This window comes from Sus scrofa, chromosome 6, assembly GCF_054392235.1.
Source record: "Sus scrofa isolate SSC_HxYL_T2T_F1_AM1 chromosome 6, Sscrofa_HxYL_maternal_Yorkshire_Landrace_v2.0, whole genome shotgun sequence".
NCBI lineage: Eukaryota > Metazoa > Chordata > Mammalia > Artiodactyla > Suidae > Sus > Sus scrofa.
This window is the reverse complement of record NC_139388.1, coordinates 78979736-79003931: the sequence shown is the minus strand read 5'-3', so window position 1 is coordinate 79003931 and position 24196 is coordinate 78979736. Positions and strand designations below refer to the sequence as shown.

General features: G+C 51.0%; 1 protein-coding gene across 10 annotated transcripts in view; it reads right to left on the bottom strand.

Annotated features, from left to right (window-relative positions):
• TMEM51 (transmembrane protein 51) overlaps positions 1-24196 on the bottom strand; it is a 52415-nt gene that overhangs the window by 7398 nt on the left and 20821 nt on the right. For all 10 annotated transcript variants that reach the window (XR_014804932.1, XR_014804935.1, XR_014804931.1 and 7 more), the window contains 1 exon segment: positions 1121-1192. The gene's annotated coding sequence lies outside the window, so the exon portion shown is untranslated.

Genomic DNA, 24196 nt, shown 5'->3' with positions numbered 1-24196 from the left:
GGTTAAGTGTGAACTTTGGAACCAGGCTACCTGGGCTCCCATCTTCACTCTGTACCTCCCCAGCTGTGTGACCTTGGACAAGTTTCTTAACCTCTCTGTGCCTCAGTTGCCACAACTGTCAAATGGAGCTAGAAGCTCTCTTAGACTCACCTCACAGGGGAGTTAGGATAAGCAAACAAGTAAATGTACACAAAGTACCCAGAACAGTATGTGACCAGCTCGCAGTGAGTCCTTATACTGAGGTTTGTTACTGAAGATTATTTAAAGCCTGCATTCGCAACGGGGCAAGATCACCCACCAGGGGGAAAACACTGGCTCCTGGGGATGGTGCAAAATAATCGTGGCTATTATCATCGCTTGCGATCCTCCGCAGTAATATAAACAGATACCCAGCACACGAAGGGTGTTAAAATTTCATGGGGTGGGACGTGGGTGAGCATTGCAAAAGGAATGTCTGAAAAGACTCCTTGGAGAATGACAGTGGGGAGAAAAGGTTGAGAAACCGCTGAATGTATTATATTCAATTTCCAAACACTCAAATCCTACATACCGTGATGTTGGTAGTTATTTTCTCTGTGTGGTGCGATTAGAATGATTTTGATTTTCGTTTGCTTTCCTGGGAGGACAGAACTTGGGAGACAAAGGAATGTGTTGCTTTTCGCATAAGAACATGCAATAAAGGTGTATGTGTTTCGGGGTTCACAGCAGCGTGAGGTGCCCGGTGGTAGCTTAGAATTGTTCACGCTTCCTCTGGAGACCAGGAACTCGAAGGTTCACCGGGGTGGGGGTGGGTGGGGTGGAAACCCAGCTCCCTGAGGTACAGCTGGTGGCTATTTATCTTGTTTCTGGCTTGTTGACCCAGGCTATATTTAGCACGGTGTTCTTTCCCTTCCAAAAATATGGAAAGAAGCTAATTTTGTGCTTAGAGGATTTGGACCTCACAGTTTCCAAGACATCCCTAAAACAGAACAGCCTTGGTCCCAGTGCTGCCAGACTCAACCCAGGACCCAGGCACTGGATCCATCAGGGCTCTGGTTCAAGGAGGCTCTAAGGGTTGAGTGAGTGATCCTGTATCTGGGTTTTCAAGAGAAACTGTTAACGAGTTAAGAGAGGCACCTACCTGTGGTTACCTGGGGAGGCTCTGGGCAGGCCTGACAAGTCTTCATGCTAAAATCTTGAATTAAGGACCCACCTGTAAAAAACCAGAAATGCAGCCTTCTAAGTAAGCTGTGAGCATGTCAATTTGAGGTGCTCATGGGGGACGCACGAGTTGTCTTTGCTTCTTAGGGGGAGGCTACATGCAAGAAAAGATCAAAAGATGCCAAGATCCTGTACCAGAGTGCCGTTACAGAAGGATGACAATATGGTAGCTACAGTGACAAAATCTTTCCCCGTTTTTTTTCCCATCTTACACAAGGGCTCCAGAGGGTACTTTTTCAGGTCATTTTATGAGGAATGTATAAGTTTGGCTCCAAAATCGACAAGGCAGGAAAGGAAAATGACAGGCCGATCTGATCTGCCAGCAAGAAACAAAAATCCTAAACATTAGCAGATGGAATCCAGCAAAGTGTTTTTTTAAAAGATAATAAATATATTAGGAGTTTCTTTGTGGCACAGTGGGTTTAGAATCCGGCATTGTCACTGCAGCGTCCTGGGTTAGCTGCTGCAGTGTGGGTTCAATCCCTGGCCCAGGAACTTCCACATGCTGTAGGTGTGGCCAAAAAAAAAAAAAAAAGATAATCTCAAGTTGGATTTATCCCAAGAATGAAGAGCTGATTCAAGATCAGAAAACCAAATAAAGTCATGTCCCAGGAGAAAGGATAAACCATGACAGTGGCCGACAGTGCAGTTACTATCCAGTGGAGTACTATGCAGCAGATAAAAGGAATAAACTGTAGCTATATGCACCAGCGTGGACCTTTCTGACACATGTGAAGCTGAACAGGAAAACAAACTGCAGAAGAACACACACAGCATGATTCTATTTATATGAACTTCAAAATCAGGCAAAACTAGAGAATATATTGCTCTATTTTTGTAACATCAGGAAGAAACAGAAAATTATAAACCATAATTTAGGATAAGAGCTACCTCCCTGGGGGAGTGAGAAATGATGTTGGGAGAGGAATAGTGAAGAGCACATGGGTGTTTATTATATTATTCCTTAAATTCACATATATCTTACATATACTCTTTTTTTTTTTTTAGGGCCACGCCCTTGGCACATGGAAGTTCCCAGCCTAGGCAGGCTAGGGGGTTGAATCATGCAGCCGCCAGCCTACGTCACAGCCACAGCAATGTCAGATCCAAGCCGCTCGTGTGACCTACACCACAGCTCACGGCAACGCCGGATCCTTAACCCACAGAGTGAGGCCAGGGATCAAACCCACATCCTCATGGATACTAGTCGAGTTCGTTATGACTGAGCCACAGTGGGAACTCCTTATATATACTCTTTTGGTTGGCTAAAATATTTTGCAGTAGGAGACTCTAAAAGTCCATCAATGTCTTTCCATTACTCTTAGCATCAAATCAAAACTCCTCTGCCATGGCCTTCAAAACCCACCAGGCTGGAACGGACTCTTGCCTCCCTCCTATCTTATCTCTTGGCTCACCAACCCTTAGTGGCTTCTTTTCTGCTTCTAGTCACACCAAGCACATCCTGCCCCAGGCCTTTGCACTTACTTTCCTGATACCTGAAACTGTTCCATCTGTCTCTCTCGTATGTCCACTTCTCAACTACCTCAGTCTCTCAGCTAATGCCACCTCCTCAGCAAGGACTTCTTTTTTTTCTTGCCATTTCTAGGGCCGCACCTGCAGCATATGGAGGTCCCCAGGCTAGGGGTCTAATCGGAGCTGTAGCTGCCGGCCTATACCAGAGCCACAGCAACGCTGGATCCGAGCCGCATCTGCAACCTACACCACAGTTCACGGCAACGCCAGATCGTTAACCCACTGAGCAAGGCCAGGGATCCAACCCGCAACCTCATGGTTCCTAGTCGGATTCGTTAACCACTGAGCCATGACGGGAACGCCCAGCAAGGACTTCTCTAACCACCCTTTATAATGTCCCCTTCCTCACCCAGCTACGCTCAAGCCCCAAGCTTAGGTCCTTATGACATTGCTTCCTGAGGGTGGATGGTGGTACCTCGGTCTAAGATAGCCTTGTTTTGCTTTCTTTTTGCCTCCTTGTCTCCCCCACTGGTGTATAAACTCCCCGAAAGAAAGTCTCCTCTGCCTTGTCTATCTGTTTGCCCAGCGCCCAGCACCCAGTACCCAGCATCACACGGCAAGAACAGAATGGATGCTTGGTATCTCTTCATAGAATGAATAAATGACGATCTAGCAAGTTACAAAGTTTAACTGGTGTTCCATATCGATTAGGGGAAAATGCCTCGTCCAAGGCTGGCCCTGAGGGGGAAAGGATTAGATAAAACTAATCAGGATACCCAAAGCTTGTATCCATATGCAAATGATTTGCCAGCAACAAGGGAAAGGCACCTAGGTTAAATGGGACTTCCATTCTGACCTGAGTGTGAGATTCTATCAATAGTCTCTGGTCGGGGGAGCTCCCAGGTGGCCTAGTGGGTTGGGGAACCGGCATCACTGCTGTGGCTTGGGTCATTGCTGTGGCTCAGGTTCGATCCCTGGCTCAGGAATTTCTGCATGGCCAAAAAAAAAGAAAGAAAGAAAGAAAGAAAAAAATTCCCTGGTGGGTTTGAGGTTTCAGATGGCCCCTGGTCTTCCCACAAGGTAGAAGTGGGCAGGGCTGACAGCCCTGAATCTGTTCCGCCCAACCTGGGCAGCCGCTGTCTTTACTCCCACCAACATCTTTGGCCAACTACAGCCAGAGCCAGGGGGTTCCCGGGGGACGGGGGACGGGCTGTCCCTGGGGAAAAGCAGGCACAGCTCTGACCACAGGGTTGCTCACCTGGCTGGGGGTTACTCCCACCCACCCACACGTGGCCTGGAGTCTCTCTGAATCTAACAGAAAGACCGCGATTTCAATCAAACAGAAAACAGCACTGCTCTGGCTGAAACAGGGCAGAGGGTTCCAGGGGCTCACGGGCAAGCCTCCCCATGTCCTCCTCTCGCTGAATCCCGGCAATTCTACGGAACACAGTTTTAGAAACCAGGGCACTGATTTAGACCCTCCCGTGGCCTTGGAGCTCCGACTTCTGGCCCCCAAAGGCACAGTTCCAGAAGCATCCAGCCCAGCCGGCTGGAGGAGGGAAATCTCAGCAGTCAGTGGTGTCTGGCAGCAGCACCAGCCCAGCGACAAAGGGGCTCCTTGACCACTCTCCCTGCACCCCGACCTCTCCCTGCCAAGCTGCATAATTGGGAAAGGGATCCCTGGGCTCCATTCGCAGGGAGCCAGGCTGTGCTGCATCCCCGTCACAAAGGAGGAATTCAGTGGGGCCCTTTCGGCCAAGTTTGAGCCCACAGTCAACTTTTGTCCCATGCCATGGGGAGGGGACGGGGGCAGGAAGAAAGGCTCTGAGCTACCTCAGCCGCTGCCCCTGTCCCGCTTGGGATTTTCAGGCCATCAGCCGAAGAGTCCAGGTCAAAGGGTGTCAGGTTCCTGTTCTTTTAGAACAGGTCCTTGTAGACTGTGCACTCAGGAAAAACTGTGCAAATGAGTCATGAGGGTAGAGGAGAGGGGAGGGGGGCTGCCTGAGCCAGCGGGGGCTGAAGGGAAAAAGAAAAGCAAAGGCTGTTGAGCAATCTGCCAGGCAGAGGGATGATCAGAGTAGGAACAGGGAGAGCAAGAAACAGGCACCCCTTCTAAAGGCAGCCAAGCTGAGTCTCAGAGAGGGTAAGTCATTTGTGCTAGGTCACACAGCTGTAAGCAACCGAGTCAAGATTCACAGTCACATCTAGCTGACCTTGAAGCCCACCTCCTCTCCCTTGCACCATGCCAGCCCCCACGAGACCGAGTCCCTGTGGGCCACTCCCCAGGTGGGACCTGCAGGCCAGAAAAGGGCAATGCACAGCTCACCCCAGAGACACCTCATCACCAAAGCATGAGGGGTAACAGGTACGCATTTCTTCTTTTTTTTGGCCATGCCTGTGGCATTTAAATTCTCAGGCCGGGGATGGAACCCAAGCCACCAGGGACAACAGATCCTTAACATGCTGTGCCACCAGGGAACTCCCAAGTGTGCATTTATTTTTATTTTTATTTTTTGCTTTTTAGGGCTGCACCTGTGGCATATGGAAGTTCCCGGGCTAGAGGTCGAATCAGAAATACAGCTGCCAGCCTACACCACAGCTCACGGCAATGTGGATCCTTAACCCACTGAGCAAGGCTAGGGATCAAACCCACATCCTCATGGATACTAGTTGGGTTCTTAACCTGCTGAGCCACAATGGGAACTCCAAAGCTGCCATTCTCCTTCTTCTTTTTTTAAATGGCTGCATCCCAGTCAGAGCTGTGACCTACACCAAAGCTGTGGCAATGCCAGATTCTTTATTGTGCCAGGATGGGTATCGAACCCACACCTCCGTAGAGACCTGAGTGGCTACAGTTGGATTCTTAACCCACTGCACCAGAGTGGGAACTCCATCTTTTCATATGGCTTTTTAAAGAGTTTGATTCCAATAATTTCTAGTTCCCTACTATGTGCCAGGGGCTTTGGGGGACACACAGTGTCTGAGACACTTTTAGAATCCAGCAGGAAGACAAGTGATTCCTCCTCTAGAAGGGAAGAGGGAACCTGTGTTAAATGCCGACTCTGTGCCAGACCTTCTGCTGAGCTCTTTCCATGTATAGTCATTGAATAGCTATTAGTTCTATTTATAGATAAGGATGCTGAGGTTCAGAGAGATAAAGTAACTGGTCCACAGTCACACAGCTAGTATGAGGCAGAAGTATGGGTATGTCTGATTCTAAAGCCCTTCCTTTTTTTTTTTTTTTTCTTTTTGCACTTCAGCGCTGCGGGTGCGGCATAAGGAAGGTCTCAGGCCCAGGGGCTGAATCAGATCTACAGCTGCCGGCCACAGCCACAGTCACGGCCACAGCAATGCCAGGTCTGAGCTGAGTCTGCAACCTACACCATAGTTCACGGCAATGCTGGATCCTTAACCCACTGAGCAGGGCCAGGGATTGAACCCGCATCTGCATGGAAACTAGTCGGGTTCATTTCCACTGAGCCACAATGCGAATTTCCTAAAACCCATGCTTTTCACCACTAAGCAGTACTGCCAAGATAGGGCATGTGAAGAGTGTGAAATAGGGAGCCTCCTGAAAGAGTGACTGATTCATTCTGCAGGGGGCAGGAAGGAGGAGAACAAAGCAGAAGCTGTGCAGGGCAGTAAACTTCCCTTGGGTGGAGGGTAGGGGCAGGAGAAGATGAAGCCTGAGAAACTGCACAGAGATGGGAGAGCAGACACCTCCCAGGATACACCGCCTCTTGCAGAGAAGAGAGGCAGCTTCCCCTCCCCAACGTAAGACACTGTGAATTTTACAAGACTTGGCATCTCTAGTCTCTTGCTAATCTATTAAGTGTTGGTGAAATTAAAGATGACAAGTTCATTCTGAAGACTCTGGGAGCCATAAACAGAAGGAGCAGGTTAACAAACCAGTATCTTTTCTTCAGGAGCTTGACCTGGTGTCTTTCTCTAAGCAAGTGGCTGGCACGTGACCCTCACTGCAGGGCAGGCACTGGGGATCCGATCTCCAGGGCTTTCGCCACACCCAGTATATCTTGGGAAATACAACATCTCTGTGTGTTTCCTTGCCAGGACGGAGCCTGTGGGATGCAGGACAGCAGCCAGAGCCCCCGCCACCATCAAAGCAAATCTACCACCTTGATCCTTCTCCAGGATCTGGGGAGCAAGGCTGAGCACAGGCGCTGACCACTCCCCCAGCCTCCCCAACCCCCACCCCCAGCCCCCAGTCAGCAACAGAAACACCTGCTGCCACTTCCTGGATGCTGACTGTGTGCTGGGCTCACACTAAGAGCTTTGCACAGGTTAGCGCGTTTGTCCTGCCCAGTGACTATGCAAGGGAGGTACCCACCTCTGGTCCACATTATCACTGAATACACTATTTTTTTTTTTGGCTTTTTGCCTTTGCTAGGGCCGCTCCCGCGGCATATGGAGGTTCCCAGGCTAGGGGTCTCATTGGAGCTGTAGCCGGCAGCTTAACAGCAACATGGGATCCAAGCTGGATCTACGACCCACACCAGAGCTCACGGCAACACTGGATCCTCAACCCACTGAGCGAGGCTAGGGATCGAACCCGCAACCTCATGGTTCCTAGTCGGATGTGTTAACCACTGCTCCATGACGGGAACTCCTCAACACACTCTTCCCTGAGCATCTACCATGTGCCAGGGCCTGCTGAGTGCTGGGGACAGAGGAATGAATAAAACAGACAGAGGCCTTGTCCCACAGACCTCACAGACCAGACCAGCCTAACAGGGAATATGCTATAGAACGTTAGATGGGGGCCTAAGCTGGAGAAAGGTTATGATGCTGGGCTGGGCAGGAGGGAGAGCTGGCCGTGCTGATTGCAGCTCTGGTGGTCAGGGAACACAGTCACGGAGAAAGGGATCTCGGAGCAGAGATCGAGGCAAGGCTTCCAAGGAACCAGGCAAAGATCTAGGAGAAGGGTACTTCCTTCCGGCAGGGGGACCCACAGAGGCCATGTCCAGGGACAGGAAAGCTGACCTATCAGTGAGTGAAGGCGTTAAGGGCCTTCTCCTGGTGCCTGGTGCCCATCAGGGAACACTACTCTAATGAGCTGTCATTGAAACACCTGAGGAGGCAGGGGAGCAGCCATCTGCATTTAAAGAGGCCCAGAAGGGGTGAGGGGTGAACTTAAGGCTATGCCCATTGGGGACAGAGAAGAATCTGGATCCCAGTCTAGGGCTCTGTGTGACTCACCACCCTGTCTCAGAATTTGGGAAAAGGCATTGGGAGGCTGAATAAGGGCCCCCAAAGATATCCAGATGTTAATCCCCGGAATTTGTGGCTGTTATTTTATACGGCAAAGGAACTTTTCAGATGTGGTTAAATCAAGGATCACGAGATGAGGAGTGTAGCTGGGGTTATCCAGGTGGGTCCAATTTAATTAGGTGCCCTTATAAGGGGGAAGCAAAAAGTCAGCGGAGGAGGAGGCAGGAAACGTGATGATGGGAAGAAGGAGTGTGGCGAGAGGAGGGGTCACAAGCCAAGGAAAGCAGGCGGCCTCGAGGGCGGGGAAGGTCAAGGACCTAAATTCCACCCTAGGGCCTCGCAAGGAACCAGGCCCTCGAATATCTTGACCTTACCTAGCCCGTGAAACCGATGATGGGCTTCTGACCTCCAGAACTGCAAGAGAGTAAGTCTGTGTGGTTTTCAGCCCCCAAGTTTGGGGTAATGCCTTACAGCAGCCACAGGAAACCAATACAAGCAGCGCCAGAGTTCACATCTTTCTATGGCACCTGCCCACACACAGACTCCTCACTTATTCTGATAGGTGGTTTCACTGGCCATGGTTTTTTACTCCTGATAAAACCAATCACTTGGTGAATTTTGCCCCCATTCCTCATGGGGCCAGTCTGGAGGGAGGCTGGGCCACCCGGCACTCCTCAACCTGGTTTACAAGTTAACCCATGATTCTGCTCGCGAGCCAAGTCTGCATCTGTTCTGACTTGGCTGGGGTAGAAACTCTGATAGAAGGCAGGCACTCTCGTGCTTTATCAGCATGCTCTCCTGGTGGCTTAAAACTGCAGTTCCTAAACCCTTAGGACAAAAACGAGGCTGATGTTTATTTTACGTGGCCCTTCTATGAGGGGTTTTAAACCAAAACCAGGGGTGTGTAGAGGCGGCAGACAGACCTCTGCGGGATGAGGATCCTGCAGGACCAAAGCCCTCCCTGTTCCCAGGCCTTTATCAGACTGGCCCCGATTCTGGAGATGAGGTCACAGTTTGAGAAAGTTTATCCTGCCCATATCTGGACATTTTCTTTTTTGGCTACAGCAACGCTGCTTCCATAGAAGTGGTTCCCAAACCCTCTGCCAAGAGCCCTTTAGGAACCCAGCTGAGCAGTCCCACCCTCTCCGCACCCTCTGCTCCACTTTCCACCTGTGACTCCTACTTGAAGCATTTTAGCCAGAGCTCCTTTCTTGAGCCCCCTCGTCTCCTCCTACTTCTGATTTAGGAAGTCACCTGTCACACAATTCTTTTTCCAATGGTTATGTTTTGGAGCTGCAGCATCAACCGTGAACATTCCCTAAGCACTTACCAAGTGCCAGGCACTGTGCTGGGTGCTTGCCACACATTTATTAATAGGACTAATATGTACAATTATTATTTCATCTATAAGATTTAGTGTGTTCTATGTTAATACTTAATGATTTATTATTACTATTTAATATCCTTCTGAAAAATTTTAAAAGATTTTTATTTTTTATGTTATGGTTGATTTACAATGTTCTGTCAATTTCTGCTATACAGCAAAGTGACCCAGTCATATGTACATATGTATATATATACATTCTTTTTCTCACATTATCCTCCACCATGTTCCATCACGTTCCATCACAAGTGACTAATAGTTCCCTGTGCTACGCAGCAGCATTGCAATGTTTAGCCACTCCAAATGTAATAGTTTGCATCTACTGACCCCAAACCCCCAATCCAGCCCAGCTTCTCCCCTTCCCCCTCGGCAACCACAAGTCTGTTTTCCAAGTCCATGAGTTTGTTTCTTCTCTGTGGTTATATTTTAATCCATTATTTACTATCTTGTTTAAATGTCCCCACAATTCCAATGGAAAGTTTCTAGGATAAGCCCTGTTTCACAAATGAGGAAACTGATGTTCAGAGAAGTTAAGGTACCTACACAAAGTCACACAGCGAATGGCAGGGCAAAGATTCAAACTAGCTGTGTCTGACTCCAGAGCTAGCACACGTCACCACCCACTGCTTTCCAGTCCCCAGGCTTTGACACAGAGCCCCCACCCCCCACCATGGCTGCTGGAAGGTCTCAGCCCTTCCTGGGCCGACCTCAACCTCTGTGACCATAACACAGAATTCCTTGTTCTCCTTCCTGTCATTTCTCCTCCATGAAAACCAGCTTCCAGAGTTCCTACTGTGGTGCAGTGAGTTAAGAACCCAACTGCAGTGACTTGGGTTGCAGCTGTGGCTCAGATTCAATCCCTGGCCCAGGAACTTCCATATGCCATGGGTGCCGCCATAGGAAAAAAAAAAAAAAAAAAGGAGCCAAAAGCCAACCTCCCCTGTGTGAGTCACTCAGTCCCCTGCAACCCTGATACTCATCTAGACATACTGTAAATAATTGACACTGGGATGTTTAATCATAAAACTGGAGCTGAGGTTTAAAACAGGGCAGCCTGCAGGAGAGGGAAAGGCGCGAAAGAGCTCATGGAGGCGGGCTTGCGCTGGGGGGCTTGGCACGTCTTTCATGCTGGGAAATCAAACAGACAAACACCAGCCCTGGCTGAGTGCTTACAACCTCCACGGCGTCACCAGCGCTTCCCAACATCTTTCCCTTTTTGCGCCCAGCAGCCCACGAGGAAAGGGCTACTGGAACCCCTGCCTGACAGAGGGGTTTGGAGATCCCTCTGGGTGCAGTGGTGATTAGGACAGCAGTGACCTCAGAGAGTTGAGGGGTGAATGTTTTAACCATGTTTAAGTGTACAGTGCTAGGTATACAGTAAGTGCCAAGACATGGTACGGCAAGGAAAGGTTGGGATTTGGACGCCCCCAGCCTGTTATGGACCTACACTCACCACCCCCTACTCCGGGTTTTTTTTTTTTGTTTTTTTTTTTTCTCTTGTCTTTTTAGGGCTGCACGTGCAGCAAATGGAGGTTCCCAGGCTAGGGGTTGAATTGGAGCTGTAGCCGTTGGACTATGCCACAGCCACAGCAATGCCAGATCCGAGCCAAGTCTTCGACCTACACCACAGTTCACGCCAACACTGGGTCCTTAACCCACTGAGTGAGGCCAGGGATTGAACCTGCATCCTCACGGATACTAGTTAGATTCGTTTCTGCTGAGCCATGACAGGAACGCCTCCCCCAGGTTTTAAAGTCTCCTGGGACTTTCTTTGCAGCCAACAGGTGATACTGAAGTGGTCTCAGCATCTACAGATAAGCCCCATGGAACTGCTGAGGTGCAAAACGATTTCTCAGGGGCCTCAGAGGGCACAGTTGGCTGTTTTTCTCTCTGCCATCTGATCCATAAATGCCCATCAGGACCCAGCTGAGTGCTAGGAAAGCTGGTGACCTTTTCAGGGATGTGGCAGACACAGCTGGCTGAGGCGAGATGTCACCTGGAGGGCACAGCTCACCTCCTGATTTTTTTTCTGCTAACAATGCTGGAGAGAGAGAAGGTGACAGCTCACTAGCCTGATACTCGGTAGGAAGGTTTTGTTTTGCCTGCTCATGGTTCCCAATTGCCACTCTTCTTTTTCTCTGTTAAGAAAACTCCTGATGCTCAGTTTTCTGTAGTTTCCCAGTACAAAGACAGCATTATCCAGCCTCTTGGGCAGCTAGCTGTGCCATATGACTAAGTTCTGGCCAATGGGATACAAGGAGAATGTGTGTATCAGGGGAGGGGGACATCCAGGAAGGGTTCTTAAATGGAATGGACATGTCTCTCCTCCCCCACTTCCTCCCTTCTATTGGCAGTGATGCAGGTATGATGGCTGGATCTCAGCAACCATGCTGAAGCATGAGGCAGAGGATGGCAGAGTAATAAGATAGAAGGAGTCTGGGTCCCTAGTAATCAGAGAGCTAGCCTCTCAGCCCTGGACTGCTGACCTCTCTTTACATGAGAGAAAAATACAGGTTTTATTTTATTGAATTTACTGTTGCTGAGGGCTTTCTGTTACCTCAACCAGCCCAGACCTGGTGAATGGCAAGCGTGAATTTCTTTGTAAGACTCAATATGGGCTTTCAGAGAAAGCCTGAGCCACAGGGGTGGGGAAAGAAGGCAGCCTGGGCAAAGAAACTGAGATGCCCTCAGGTAGAGAAGAAGGTTCCCAGAGAGCATAGGTTCCAGGTGGTGTCAAACAGGGAGGGGCAGTGATCAGCCTCTCGGTCCCTAGAGAAGTTCAGAGGATGCTGTTGTTTCACCTGCCCAGTGACCTCCTACTCCTGGTGGAACAGCGCCCTGCTGTTCCTTTGCCAGGGCCTCCCTACTCCCAGTCCAGGTGCTTGACCTGAACTCTGGCTCCAGGGGTGGGCACATGTCCCAGGTGTAGCAACTCAGGGCATTCTATGCCCCTGGGATGGTTGTCCCAGGGAGAAAAGATTAAATGGAAGGAGGATTAAATGGGGGAGGGAAGAGAAAAGAAAATGAAGTAATAACGGCAATAATGAAACTAGAGAGTGACCCTGCAAGGACCATAGCTGTTTTGAGGTGGCACAAATTAAAGGCTGAATTAAACCAACCTGAGCTGAGGCTCAGCACCTCCACCTACTACCCAACAAAGAAATGCTGGTCCCCAAACTGCACCACACCCCAGCCACAAGAAGCCACAGAGATGTGTGGCCAGTGCAATCCCAGGCTGGATGTGGTAGGGATGGACTGATGGCTGCTCAGCTCCACTGGGCAGTGCGAGTGACACCAGTCACACGCAGGTGGATGCTGGGGTGGCCGGTGGGAATTTGCTGCATGCAAGAGCTGCACTGCCTAATATAACGGCCACCTATCATGTATGGCTGATAAGCTCTTCAAATGTGGCTGGGCTGTGCTGAGATACAAACCAGATTCCAAAGACTTTGTGGGACAAGAAGAGCTCGTGAACATTTTTATTTAATTCCATGTTGAAATGATCTATTTCAGATATACTGAGTTAAGTAAAATATATGATTAAAATTAACTCAGTCTGTTTCTTTGTACCTTTTAAAAAATGCGGGTACCATTTTAAATTACAATTTTTATTTTATTTATTTCTTTATTTGCTTTTTAGGGCCATACTGTGGCATATGGAGGTTCCCAGGCTAGGGGTCTAATAGGAGCTGTAGTCACTGGCCTACACCACAGCCACAGCCACGCAGGATCCGAGCCCCAGCTGTGACCTACACCACAGCTCACGGCAACGCCGGATCCTTAACCCACTGAGTGAGGCCAGGGATCAAAGCCGCAACCTCATGGTTCCTAGTCGGATTCATTTCTGCTGCACCACAACGGGAACTCCACAATTTTTAGTTTAAATTTAAAATGACAAGGAGTTCCCATTGCAGGTCAGTGGAAACGAACTCGACTAGTATCCATGAGGATGCAGATTTGATTCCTGGCCTTGCTCAGTGGGTTAAGGATCCAGCATTGCCACGAGGTACGGTGTAAGTCTCAGACTTGGCTTGGATCTGGCATTGCTGTGGCTGTGGCGTAGGCTGGCAGCTGTAGCTCTGATTTGACCCCAGCCTTGGAACCTCCATATGCTGCACCTGCAGCCCTAGAAAAAAAGTAAAAATAAAAATTACAGATGGGGCTCACATTCTACTTCCATTGGGCAGAGCTGTTCTGAAATGTCAGCTCTCAAGGGTGGGCATTTCTTTCTGCTTTGTCTGCTGCTTCCTCTCAGTCCTAGAACAGGCCTGGTCCACGTGGGAGGAGCCAAATAAACATTCACTGAATGAATGAAAAGCGTGCCATAGTTATCATGGGATTTAACGAAAGAACCCGTAGTTGACCTAGTGAAGCTGTGGAAAATAGATGGAGTCTGTTGGACCTCTGTTCAATTTGGTACTCTCCTGGCAATGCACTTCACCTCCATGAGCCTGTTTCCACATCTGTAAAAGGGAGACGCTGCTTCTGAGGATCCAGTGATGTAATGGGTGCCAGGTCTGCTGCTGCTGCCATGTGGGGGTGGGGGGTGGGGGGAACCTGGGGAGGCGAGAGGCTGCAGGGCTCTGCTGAGGAGCTGTGGCTATCTGAGGATGATAAATCTAAGTTACCCACCAGGTTGTGGCCTCCAGCAGCTGCTAAGAGATTTATTCCCACCCAGAAGTGCCTCTATTGCTCCGGTGCTGGAACCACAGCCCGTTTCCCCATCCAGACAGGCAGCAGTGGCTTGGAGAGTCGGTGTCAGGTGTGACTGGGGACCAGGGGAGGCACGCTCCGTGGGGACCTGGAATGGCCTTGATTAGGAACCTCCAGGGTGACCGGACAGGCTGTTCCATGGGGCTTCTCAGAGGCTTATGCATCTGTGTTTCAGATGCGCTCCACGGGAACATTAGGCTCTTCCCGAGGAAGAGGGAAGCGGCTGCAGTAAAATCCAGCAGGGGATTCACAGGTCAGGTGGGAGGCTTGGGACCAGTGACGGTCCATTAACTGACTGTCAACATGGGTGAAAATCTGATAAACACCTCCAGACACTTCCTGGAGAAGGGCTGTGTTAGTCTCCTGTTGCCACTGTAACACAGTTCACAAATTTAGTGGCTTAAAGCAATGCAAATTCATTCCCTTTATGGTTCTGGAGGTCAGAAGTCTAAATCCGAGGTGTCCGCAGAGCTGCATTGCTTCTGGAAGGTTTAAGAGAGAACCTGTTGCCTTGCCTGCATTCCTTGGCTCCTGGCCCCTTCTTCCACCTTCCAACCTCTGCTTCTTTCATCACATCTCCTCCTCTGACTCTGACCCTCCTGCTTCCCACTTAGAAGGATTCTTGTGACTACATCATGCCCAGTTGGATAAGGTGAATCTGCTGAGGCCCTTTCCTCACATAAAGTAACGTGTTCACAGGTTCTGGGGTTAGGATGTGGATGTCTCTGGAAGGGGAGGGTCATTATTCATTAATAATTTCATTATTCAGCATACTGTAAGGTCTCCCAGGCACAATCCTGTACAATTTCAGGGCTTCACTGGCCTTTCACCGACTGCTCCAGGAAAAGAACCCCTATGCAGGCATCAGGAGCAGGGCTCTCAGAGGTTCGGGTACAGCAGGATATAGACAAGGTGTGTCACTACAGAGAGGGGGTGTTAACACATTTTACAAGAGGGCCTTTTGTTTTTGGAAGCCTGGATCTCCCAAAGCTAACATGCATCGAATGCTTGCTCTGAGCCCGAAGCACCTCATTTCATCTTCATAACCACGCTGCCATCATCCCCATGCTGCAGGTGCTCAGAGAGGTTACATGACCTGCCCAAAGCCTCACGTTAATAAGTAGCAGAGCGAGGCTGTGAACCAGATAATCTGAGTCCAGAGTCCCCCTAAGATCCTGTCTCCCACCTGCCCCCCAGCCATTCTTTAAAGAATCAGCTTTTAAACGTCTACCTAGTGCTTCCATGAACACGGCAGTCCTTTGTTCAACATCAGAATCAGAGATGTGCTGATGACGGAGAGATGGAACAGGTGAGGGGCTATCTGGGACCACTCGGTGACAAAGACGAATGTCAGTGACCTAAGTAACCTGCTTAGGAGCTAAGAGTCAAGGCTGAGTGTTGACCTTGCACCTTTCCCCACCTCGGCTCAGCCCTTCGGACCTGGGGCTCACGGGGCTGCTGGAAGCCCTGTCTCACGTCTAAGGACTCTGCCCTCTCTGAGCTGCCATAACACAGTGACCCAGAGTCCTTCCTGCCCGGGCACCAAGCTGGACACTCTCAAACATCATCTTTGTTATGCCAATCATCAAAATGCTTCCTGGCTGCCCCCTCACCCCCACTGTAAGAGGAGGGAGGGGCATTGAGGGTGGTGACAGTCCGAGATAACAGACTCTGTCCAGATCCGAACCCAGATCATCCACCTGGAAGCCCCAGGGTGGGGATCCCAGCTCCCGTGTGTCTGTGGGTGTTCTCATCATGTCCTCTGTCCCGTGAGGCCAGGAGTTAGGCCACACTGCCTCTGCCCCACGGGGGGCCTGGAAAGCACTGGAGGTTATTAAATATCTGCCAGGTCTGGCCCTTAATCCACCCTGCAAGGTATTTAGATCTAAGGATCAGTGGAGGAATCATCCCTCCACACATTTTGGGACTGAACTTTATCACTGAAGCAAAATAGCCAGAGCAGGTGAGCGTGGTCAAGGGTCAAGACGGCTCCTTGAGCCAGGAGAAACTTCTAGGCTGAACAACTGCCATGACCATGCAATTATAAGAGTGACAACAACAATGCCAACCAATAATTATAATAATCATAAAATAGCTGCTATTTTCTGGAGTTGCCTGGTGGCTCAGTGGGTTAAGGATATGGCACTGTTGCTGCTATGGTTCTGGTTACAGCTGTGGCATGGGTTCAATTCCTGGCCCAGAACTTCCACATGCCAATGGCCGTGGCCAAAAAAAAAAGGTGCTATTTCCTGAGTGGCCCTGACAAGCTGGGCAGGGATGGATGGGTGATGCTGCCCAGTGAGGATGGGCCTTAAAGGGCAGGAGCAAGGCTTGCTGTCTCCTCCAGTCACTGATTCCATAAACATTAACGACACACCCATGACAGGCCAGGCAGGAGTCCAGGTGTGCTGGGACGTGGCAATAGGCATCTCAGAGAAACCAGACAGTGACAGGCATCCTGCAGGTATGCCCTCTCTTTGCAAAACTCCAATATCAAATAGGGAAATCCCAAATGGGTAACCCAAGGATGCTTATTGTTATTCCAGAAGTCTCTACAGGGATGCTTCAAATACTGCGCCAGAGCCTGTTGCACTAGTAACTCCCAGTGAGGGTCAGGGGAGGCCCAGGGGAAGGGCCACACTGGACTGGTGGAGCCAGGCTGTCAAGGGCTACCTGGACAAGTGCATAGATTGTAAGGGCAGGGCCACCTTGTCTGGGCTCTAAGACTGGGCGTGGCCAGGCCTGGCTAATCAGATTGCCCTATTTCCTAATGGGCGGGGCTCCAGCTCAGCAAGGACCAATCAGACTCAATTCTCCACTGAGGAGGAAATGCTGGTGCTGGGGTCTGCTCTCCCTTGTAGGGTTCACTTGAAGGACAAGATGTGGCCCCCTTGTTGGTGGCCATCTGGTCCTTGAAAGGGGAGAGGATGTCTGAGGGAGGGGGGCCAACATGAAGGAAACAAGAACTGAGGTGGGGAGTGAATCCCATGGACCTACCAGTTTCCCTGCGTGAACCAACACACACCCTCTTTGCCCAATAAAAAAATTTAAATCAATAATGACTAAAAACCCAAACCCAAACCAAACCAGCCAGTTGCCCCTAACCTTCCCTCTTCCAAGGCGAGCTCGTGCTGACAGAGCCCACAGTCACCACTACCTTCCCCTTGGACACCCCTCTCCGTGTCCCCTCAGATTGCAGTCAGGCCACAAGCGGGAACTCTATGTGGGGTGAGAGTCAAGTTCGGATTCCAGGGTTCCTGGGTCTTTTCCCTTGGCTGCAGTGTTTTGAGGAGGATGGTTAGGGTCTCTAAGAGAGGCCCGTGGCTGTGGCAGTGACCAAAGAAGGCCACTGTCACAGGGCAGAAAGTTGGCAGATCTGTCTGTCGGGCACTGTCCTAGAACACACCATCCGACAGATACTGTCATAAATCACCAGTCTGGGACTGCCTCTAGGTGGTTAGCAGGAAATGAGGGCGGAAGAACCAGGCCTGCCCTTGAAAACATTATTGCCAAGGTTGTAATATACATCTAGCAAACGGAGACACAGGTAGGAAGAAAAGAAGCGGGAAGGGAATGCATTGGAAGGGCATGTGGGGACAGGGAACAGGAGACATGCCCGAGGGGATCCCGTCTCTGCTCTGTGGCCCTGGCACTGTGCCGGGCACTGAGATAGAAATCAGTGGCAACGTGTCTTCCGCCTTGTGGGCCTGAGAGGGGCAAAGAGAAGAAAAACAAGGAGAGCTGACAAACTGGAGTCAGGGACCAGATGGAACAAAGAGGCAGAGAGAAAAGTGAGCAAAAACAGCGTGGGCGTCCTGAAGGTGTGGGACGAGGAAGGAGGGAGAGGAGAGGCAGGAGAGGAAGCGGGGCAGCCGGGACACTGCTGGGGGCCGAGGAGCAGATGGGGGGGCTTGCTTTTTTGGAAGGAAAGGTGGATCTGGGAGTTCCCATCATGGCTCAGCAGAAATGAATCTGACTAGGATTCATGAGGATGCAGGTTCGATCCCTGGTCTTGCTCAGTGGGTTAAAGATCCAATATTACCGTGAGCTGTGGTGTAGATCACAGATGCGGCTTGGATCCTGAGTTGCTGTGGCTGTGGTGTAAGCTGGTGGCTACAGCTCTGATTTGACCCCTAGCTTGGGAGCCTCCATATGCCTCGGGTGCTGCCCTAAAAAAAAAAAAAAGAAAGAAAAGAAAGAAAGAAAGGTGGATCGGTGCTGGGCCTCCTGCTCCCACTGGGCAGCTGCTGCCTCTCTGGTCAAACAGCCAGGCTCTGTTGTTCTGACAGCTGTCACAGGGGCTGGCCTGGGATATGGTTTGCGTGCACAGGCACGGTCATGGACAGTGCCTGGGTGTGCTTGCTGGGACCCATGCCCTTGTCATCCTGCATTCATCGCAATGGTCACTCAAGCACAAGCAAGCTGGGCCCAAGGGAGAGGCCGTGCTTCAGAAGGGCCCACCACCGCCTGCTCGGTCCAGGCTGACCTCACACCTCATCTGGATACTGGCCACAAAGGTTTCTTCTGTGGCCTCCGTGCCTCTCTGCCTGCCGGCTCCCCACTGCTCTTCAGGGGGTCTTGTGATCCCACCACTCTGTCAAGACCCCTCCATGGCTCCCCATCACCCCCAAGATAAAGCCCTCTTCACAGGCCCCTGGCACCTGCCTGCCGCGCCCCTGGGGCCTGGGCTGATTAGCACGCATTTCCAAGCACACGCTCATTCCATCTCCCCACGCTCATTGCATCCTCCCCACGACCCGGCCTCTGGGGGCTGGGGTCACCGTCCTCTTCTGGCCGGAAACTCAGCCCCTCCGTGACTCCAGCTCTCCCTCATCCAGGCCCGAATCCTGCCCACTCCTTCTCATCGCCTCTTCTGTCTCCACTGCAGCCACTCGAGAGTGCCCTCACACTGCCCTGTGCCCAGCTGGCTCCCAGCCCCCAGCATCTCCTTTCTGTCCAGCCCCTCCAGCGTGCTGCTGCCACTGTAAGCTTCTGGAAACGGCCTTTTTCATTCTGTCTCTGGCTTTAGTCTGTGGCCTATGGAGGTTCCCAGGCTAGGGGTGGAATTAGAGCTGCAGCTGCCAGCCTATACCACAGCCACAGCAACGCCAGATCCGAGCCGTGTCTGCAACCTACACCACAATTCATGGCAACGCCGGATCCTTAACCCACTAAGCAAGGCCAGGGATCAAACCTGAGTCCTCATGGATGCCGCTAGTTAGATTCGTTTCCACTGAGCCATGACAGGAACCCCTAAAAGGATTTTTGCACTTACAAAAATCTTGGGCCTCGGTTTTTCCATTTGTGAAATAACCAGTTCTAGTGGGATTAGACTATCCAGAAGTGTCTTTAGGTACTGAAATTCTGAATTTCCTGAATTAGTTCAGTTTCAGGGGCTGCCTGAATCACAATGTGCAGTTTTCAAAGAGCTGCTCCTGTGGCATATGGAAGTTCCTGAACGGACCCTGAGTCACAGCTACAACCTACACCACAGCTGCGGCAACAATGGATCCTTTTAACCCACTGCACCAGGCTGGGGATTGAACCCGTGCCTCCATGCTGCTGCACTCAGATTCTTAACCCACTGCATCACAGCGGGAACTCCTCAAAACGCCCTTTGGAGAAAAGAAAGAATATTACACTTTATAGAGGATTGAGGTTTTAGGCCATGTGCCCACCTCCCACCCCTCTGGCTGGGAAGGACCTTCAGTGGGTGGGAACACATGGGCTCAAGGTGCCCAAGCTCTGAGCATTTCCCTGGCATCCCTTCCAGGGCGGGACCTTTTACAGGAAATCTGTGTATACGATATGCACAGAATACCGCCCGGACAGATGGGCAGCAAACTGCTCCCAGGGGTTTTTTTTGGCACATGGGGCTGGGGTGAGAGGAGGGGCTCTGCACGTCTGAATTCTATGTCTCTACACCAGGCTTTCCCCCCCTCGGCACCATCGGCATGCTGGGCCCCAAAACTCTCTGCTGGGACGTCATCCTGTGCATCATAGGCTGTCAAGTAGCCTCTCTGGTCTCCATCTACTAGATGCCAGTAGCATCTCCATCCCAGCTGGGACAGCCAAAGTCTCCAGACAGAGCTATGTTCCTGGGAGTAGGGGGAGGGGCAAGACACCCCCAGCTGAGAACCACTGCTCTAGACTCTTGGTCTGAAATATTTTAAAATGAGAGTTCCCTGGTGCTCTGTGGGTTAAAGATCCAGTGTCGTCACTGCTGTGGCATGGGTCGCTGCTGTGGTGCGGATGTGATCCCTGGCCCAGGAACTTCGGCATGCCGCAGGTGTAGCCAAAAAATATTTTAAAATGAAGCACGTATAATTACATGTATTACGATTATGAAGAATATCTATATTCCACACCTCAGCACGTGTTGTCAAGCTACTTGCCCAGAGTTCTCAAAGAAACCTACTTCCTGCAGTTCCCGTCATGGCTCAGCGGTTAGCAAACCCAACTGGCGTCCATGGGGACATGGGTTCGATCCCTGGCCTTGCTCAGTGGGTTGAGGATCTGGGGTTGCCGTGCGCTATGGTGTGGGTCTCGGACGCGGCTCGGATCCTGTGTTGCTGTGGCTGTGGCGCAGGCCCGCAGCTGCAGTTCCAGTTGGACCCCTAGCCTGGGATCCTCCATGTGCCGCCAGGGTGGACCTAAAAGACAAAAAGACAAAAAAAAAAAAAAAAAAAAAACCCAAAACAAAAAAACCTACTTCCTGCCTCTTCCTCTGCTGCTGCTGTCACCTGGCATCTCACTGGCCTCCTACCTGGCCTCCCTGCTGCCACCCTGGCCCCAGTAAGTCTCTTTATACAGTAGACAGAGTGAGCTGGTCCTTCAGTCATGCCATTCTCCTGCCTGGCTTCCTACTGCCTTTGAGAACAAACTCCTCACTCCCCACCCGCCTTCCACGCAGCCTGCCGCCTGGACCCTCTGCTTTCTTCCAGTCCTGCCCACTCACGGTGTGGTCCATGGACCAGCAGCCTTGTCAGGAGGCTGGAGCCGGTTAGACAAGCAGAACCTCAGGTCCCTCTGGGCCCGCTGGAGTGGAACCCACATTTCCGCAGGTGGGAAGGAGGCGCATCCCACCCCGTGCTCCTACCACTCTGCCCGCATCACTGGCGCCTCCTCATCCATCACATAAATGTCACTGTCACTCGGAGGCGTTCCAAGCCAACCGTTCGTAAGCAGTTGCCCTACACAATCCGACATCCTAGCTCCCTGCTGGTTTGGGATGCAGCTGTGTTGGCAACTTGTCATCATCTTGTTTGTCCAACGTATGTTTTGTCTGTCTCTCCCCTCCCCCCATACTGCACACCCTAGGGTGAGCGCCACGAGGCCAGGGACAGGGCAGACAGCACCGCGGGCACAGAAGATGATCTGTGAATATTTCTGGAATTAATAATAACCGCAAGTATCATTCCCTCCCTATGGGGCATTAACTTTGCTTTACATGGATTATCTTGTTGATTCTTGGGGAAACCTGTGAGGTGAGATAGCTACTATTTATGATAATCCCCATTTTACAGATGAGGAAATAGAGGCCCATGACACATGGTCTCATAGGCAGAGACCTATGAGGCAGAGTCGGGATCTACCTGCGGCCAGGTGGGGTGCAATCCGGCTGCCACGACCACACCCGCTGCCAATGCGCAATCCTGCCTCCTTCTTCCTAAATCTAACAGCATTTTACACGCATGAGGGGGGCTTGACATTAAGAATTTCCTAGTGAGTATTTCTATAAAATAAAGAATTCTGCTGTTGGGGAATCATAATCCCTTCATGTGCTTTTTGGGTAAATGACATCTTTGTATTCAGAGTCTGTGTAAGCAAGGCCTGTCTATCCATATGCTCCCGAAGGCTGTTGCCATGAAACATTTTACTCCTAGACACGTGTCCAAGACAAGTCCAACAAGGAAGTCCCAGGGACCCTGCGAGCTGAGAAGCAGGCCGTATTTCTGTGCCCTTTGTTGGCTGGCATGCCTTCACCCTTCACCGCCCCCAGGTAAGTGACCGGGGTTCATCACTGGAGATCTAGAGCTTTTCTCCTGCGGTCCTGCCTGTCTGGCCTCTCCCCCACTCCAAAGAGCATCAACCACATCCTTTCTCACTTGGGCTGTACCAGGTACCCCCACCATTGCAGCTCCGGGACACTCCGGGGGATACCTGCAACTGTGTTCGACCTTCCAGAGAGTCAAGGCCATGTGTCCCCACCATCATATCGTCAGCACAATCACTTGAATGTCCTAAGCACTGCACCAGGCTGCCTTCCTCAATTCAAGTTATCTTGATAAATGACATCAATTGATAACTGATTATCAATCATCTTGACAAGATAATTCAGGTTATCTTCCTTAATTCAATCCTCAGGACAAGACTTTACACAGGGAACATGGGGGTCTCGATTTTGCAAATGAAGAGCTTGAAGCTCAGAGAGGTGAAGTAATTTTCCCAAGGTCACAAAGCCAGTTGGCGAGGGACCCAGAGCAGTTCAACTCAGAGTGGGCCCAATAATCACATCAGCTTCTCCTTGTTGAGTCTGCACCGTGTGCCAGGCACTGTGCTCAGACTGTCACTGCCTGACCTCACAACAGCCCAAGAGGTGGGTGCCACGACCATGCCCCTTTCACAGACGAGGAAACCGAGGCTGAGGGAGGCAAACCGGCACCTCCTCAGGGTCTCATAGCCAGGTAGAGCACAGGGGTTAAAATCCAGATGAGACACGCCTTGCTGTGTGGCCACAGCCACTGTATAGCCTAGTGAGGTCACACATTTTTCATGTATAAACCGGCCCCTGCAGAGTCTCCAGAGGGCAGATGGATGTCATGGTTTGATGGTTTGCTTTTATTCTTGTTTTCAACCCAGAGGAAACAGAGCAGCTACAGAAACCCACGTTGTGGTTCCCAAGATGCAGGCCAAAGAAAGAAGGAAAGAAAGAAAGAAAATCCAATGATAAAACAAAATCCGCAAAGTCATCAAACAAAAGGGTTGTTTGTGCACCTTGAGCTTGGTCTTGTCCAGCACCTGCTGCCAGCCCTCCCCAAATCTGAGAGCCAGCTCAGTGAGGCAGGAAGCCTACCATTTGTTTAGACATGACAGTGACCATCGGCCCCAAATCTCTTCTGATGGAATAAACATGATGGTTAGGAAATATGGGACAAGGCCAGGACAAGGCTTTTCATTTTATTATATTTCATTTTTATGCTTTTTAGGGCTGCCCCTGCGGCATATGGAAGTCCCCACGTTGAATCGGAGCTGCAGCTGCCGGCCTACACCACAGCCACAGCCACAGCCACGCTGGATCTGAGCCGCATCTGTGACCACACAGCTTGAGGCAACACTGGGATCCCTAGCCCACTGAGTGAGGCCAGGGATCGAACCCACATCCTCATGGATACTAGTGGCTTCATAACCCACTGAGCCACAAGGGGAACTCCAACAAGGCTGTGAGATTTTTAAACGAGAGTACCCATGAAAGGGTTTAGCCACAGAACTTCTTTCCTGAATGTGGTTCAAGAGGCTTTTTGCTCTGCTTCTTGCCGCAGGCCACCCTGGAGACCGTCCTGTCACTTCCTCGAAGTCGTGAAGGACACCTCCCATCCTCCTGCAGCTGGGGCCCCACCTGGCTCAGTCATCAGCTGAGAGAGGCGTGTGCCCTCGTGCTCACTGACACATGGATGGTAAATGCAGCTGACAGGTCTGATGCGCTTACAGGGGGCCGTGTGCCACTCTGTGTGCCCTCCACATACTGACTCATTTCATCCTCACAACAGCCCTCTGAAGGTGGCATTTGTAAGCCCATTTTACAGATGAGGCTGTGTGCGAACCAGTGCACACAGCCTTCCTGAAGGGGGCGCAGCTCTCGCTCAACCAGAGGTGGACTCTCACTCCAGGACCCAAGTGTCTTCTGTACTGACCCCCACCCCACAAAGCTGATGGCTGTGGGGGCCAGTGGAAAGCCCTCAGAAGGGAGTTCCCATTGTGGTGCAGCAGAAACGAATCTGACTAGCATCCATGAGGATGCAGGTTTGATCCCTGGCCTCGCTCAGTGGGTTAAGGATCCGGTGTTGCTGTGACCTGTGGTGTAGGTCACAGACTTGGCTCGGATCTAGTGTTGCTCTGGCTGTGGCGTGGAACAGTGGCTATAGTTCCAATTAGACCCCTAGCCTGGGAACCTCCATAAGCCACAGGTGCTGCCCT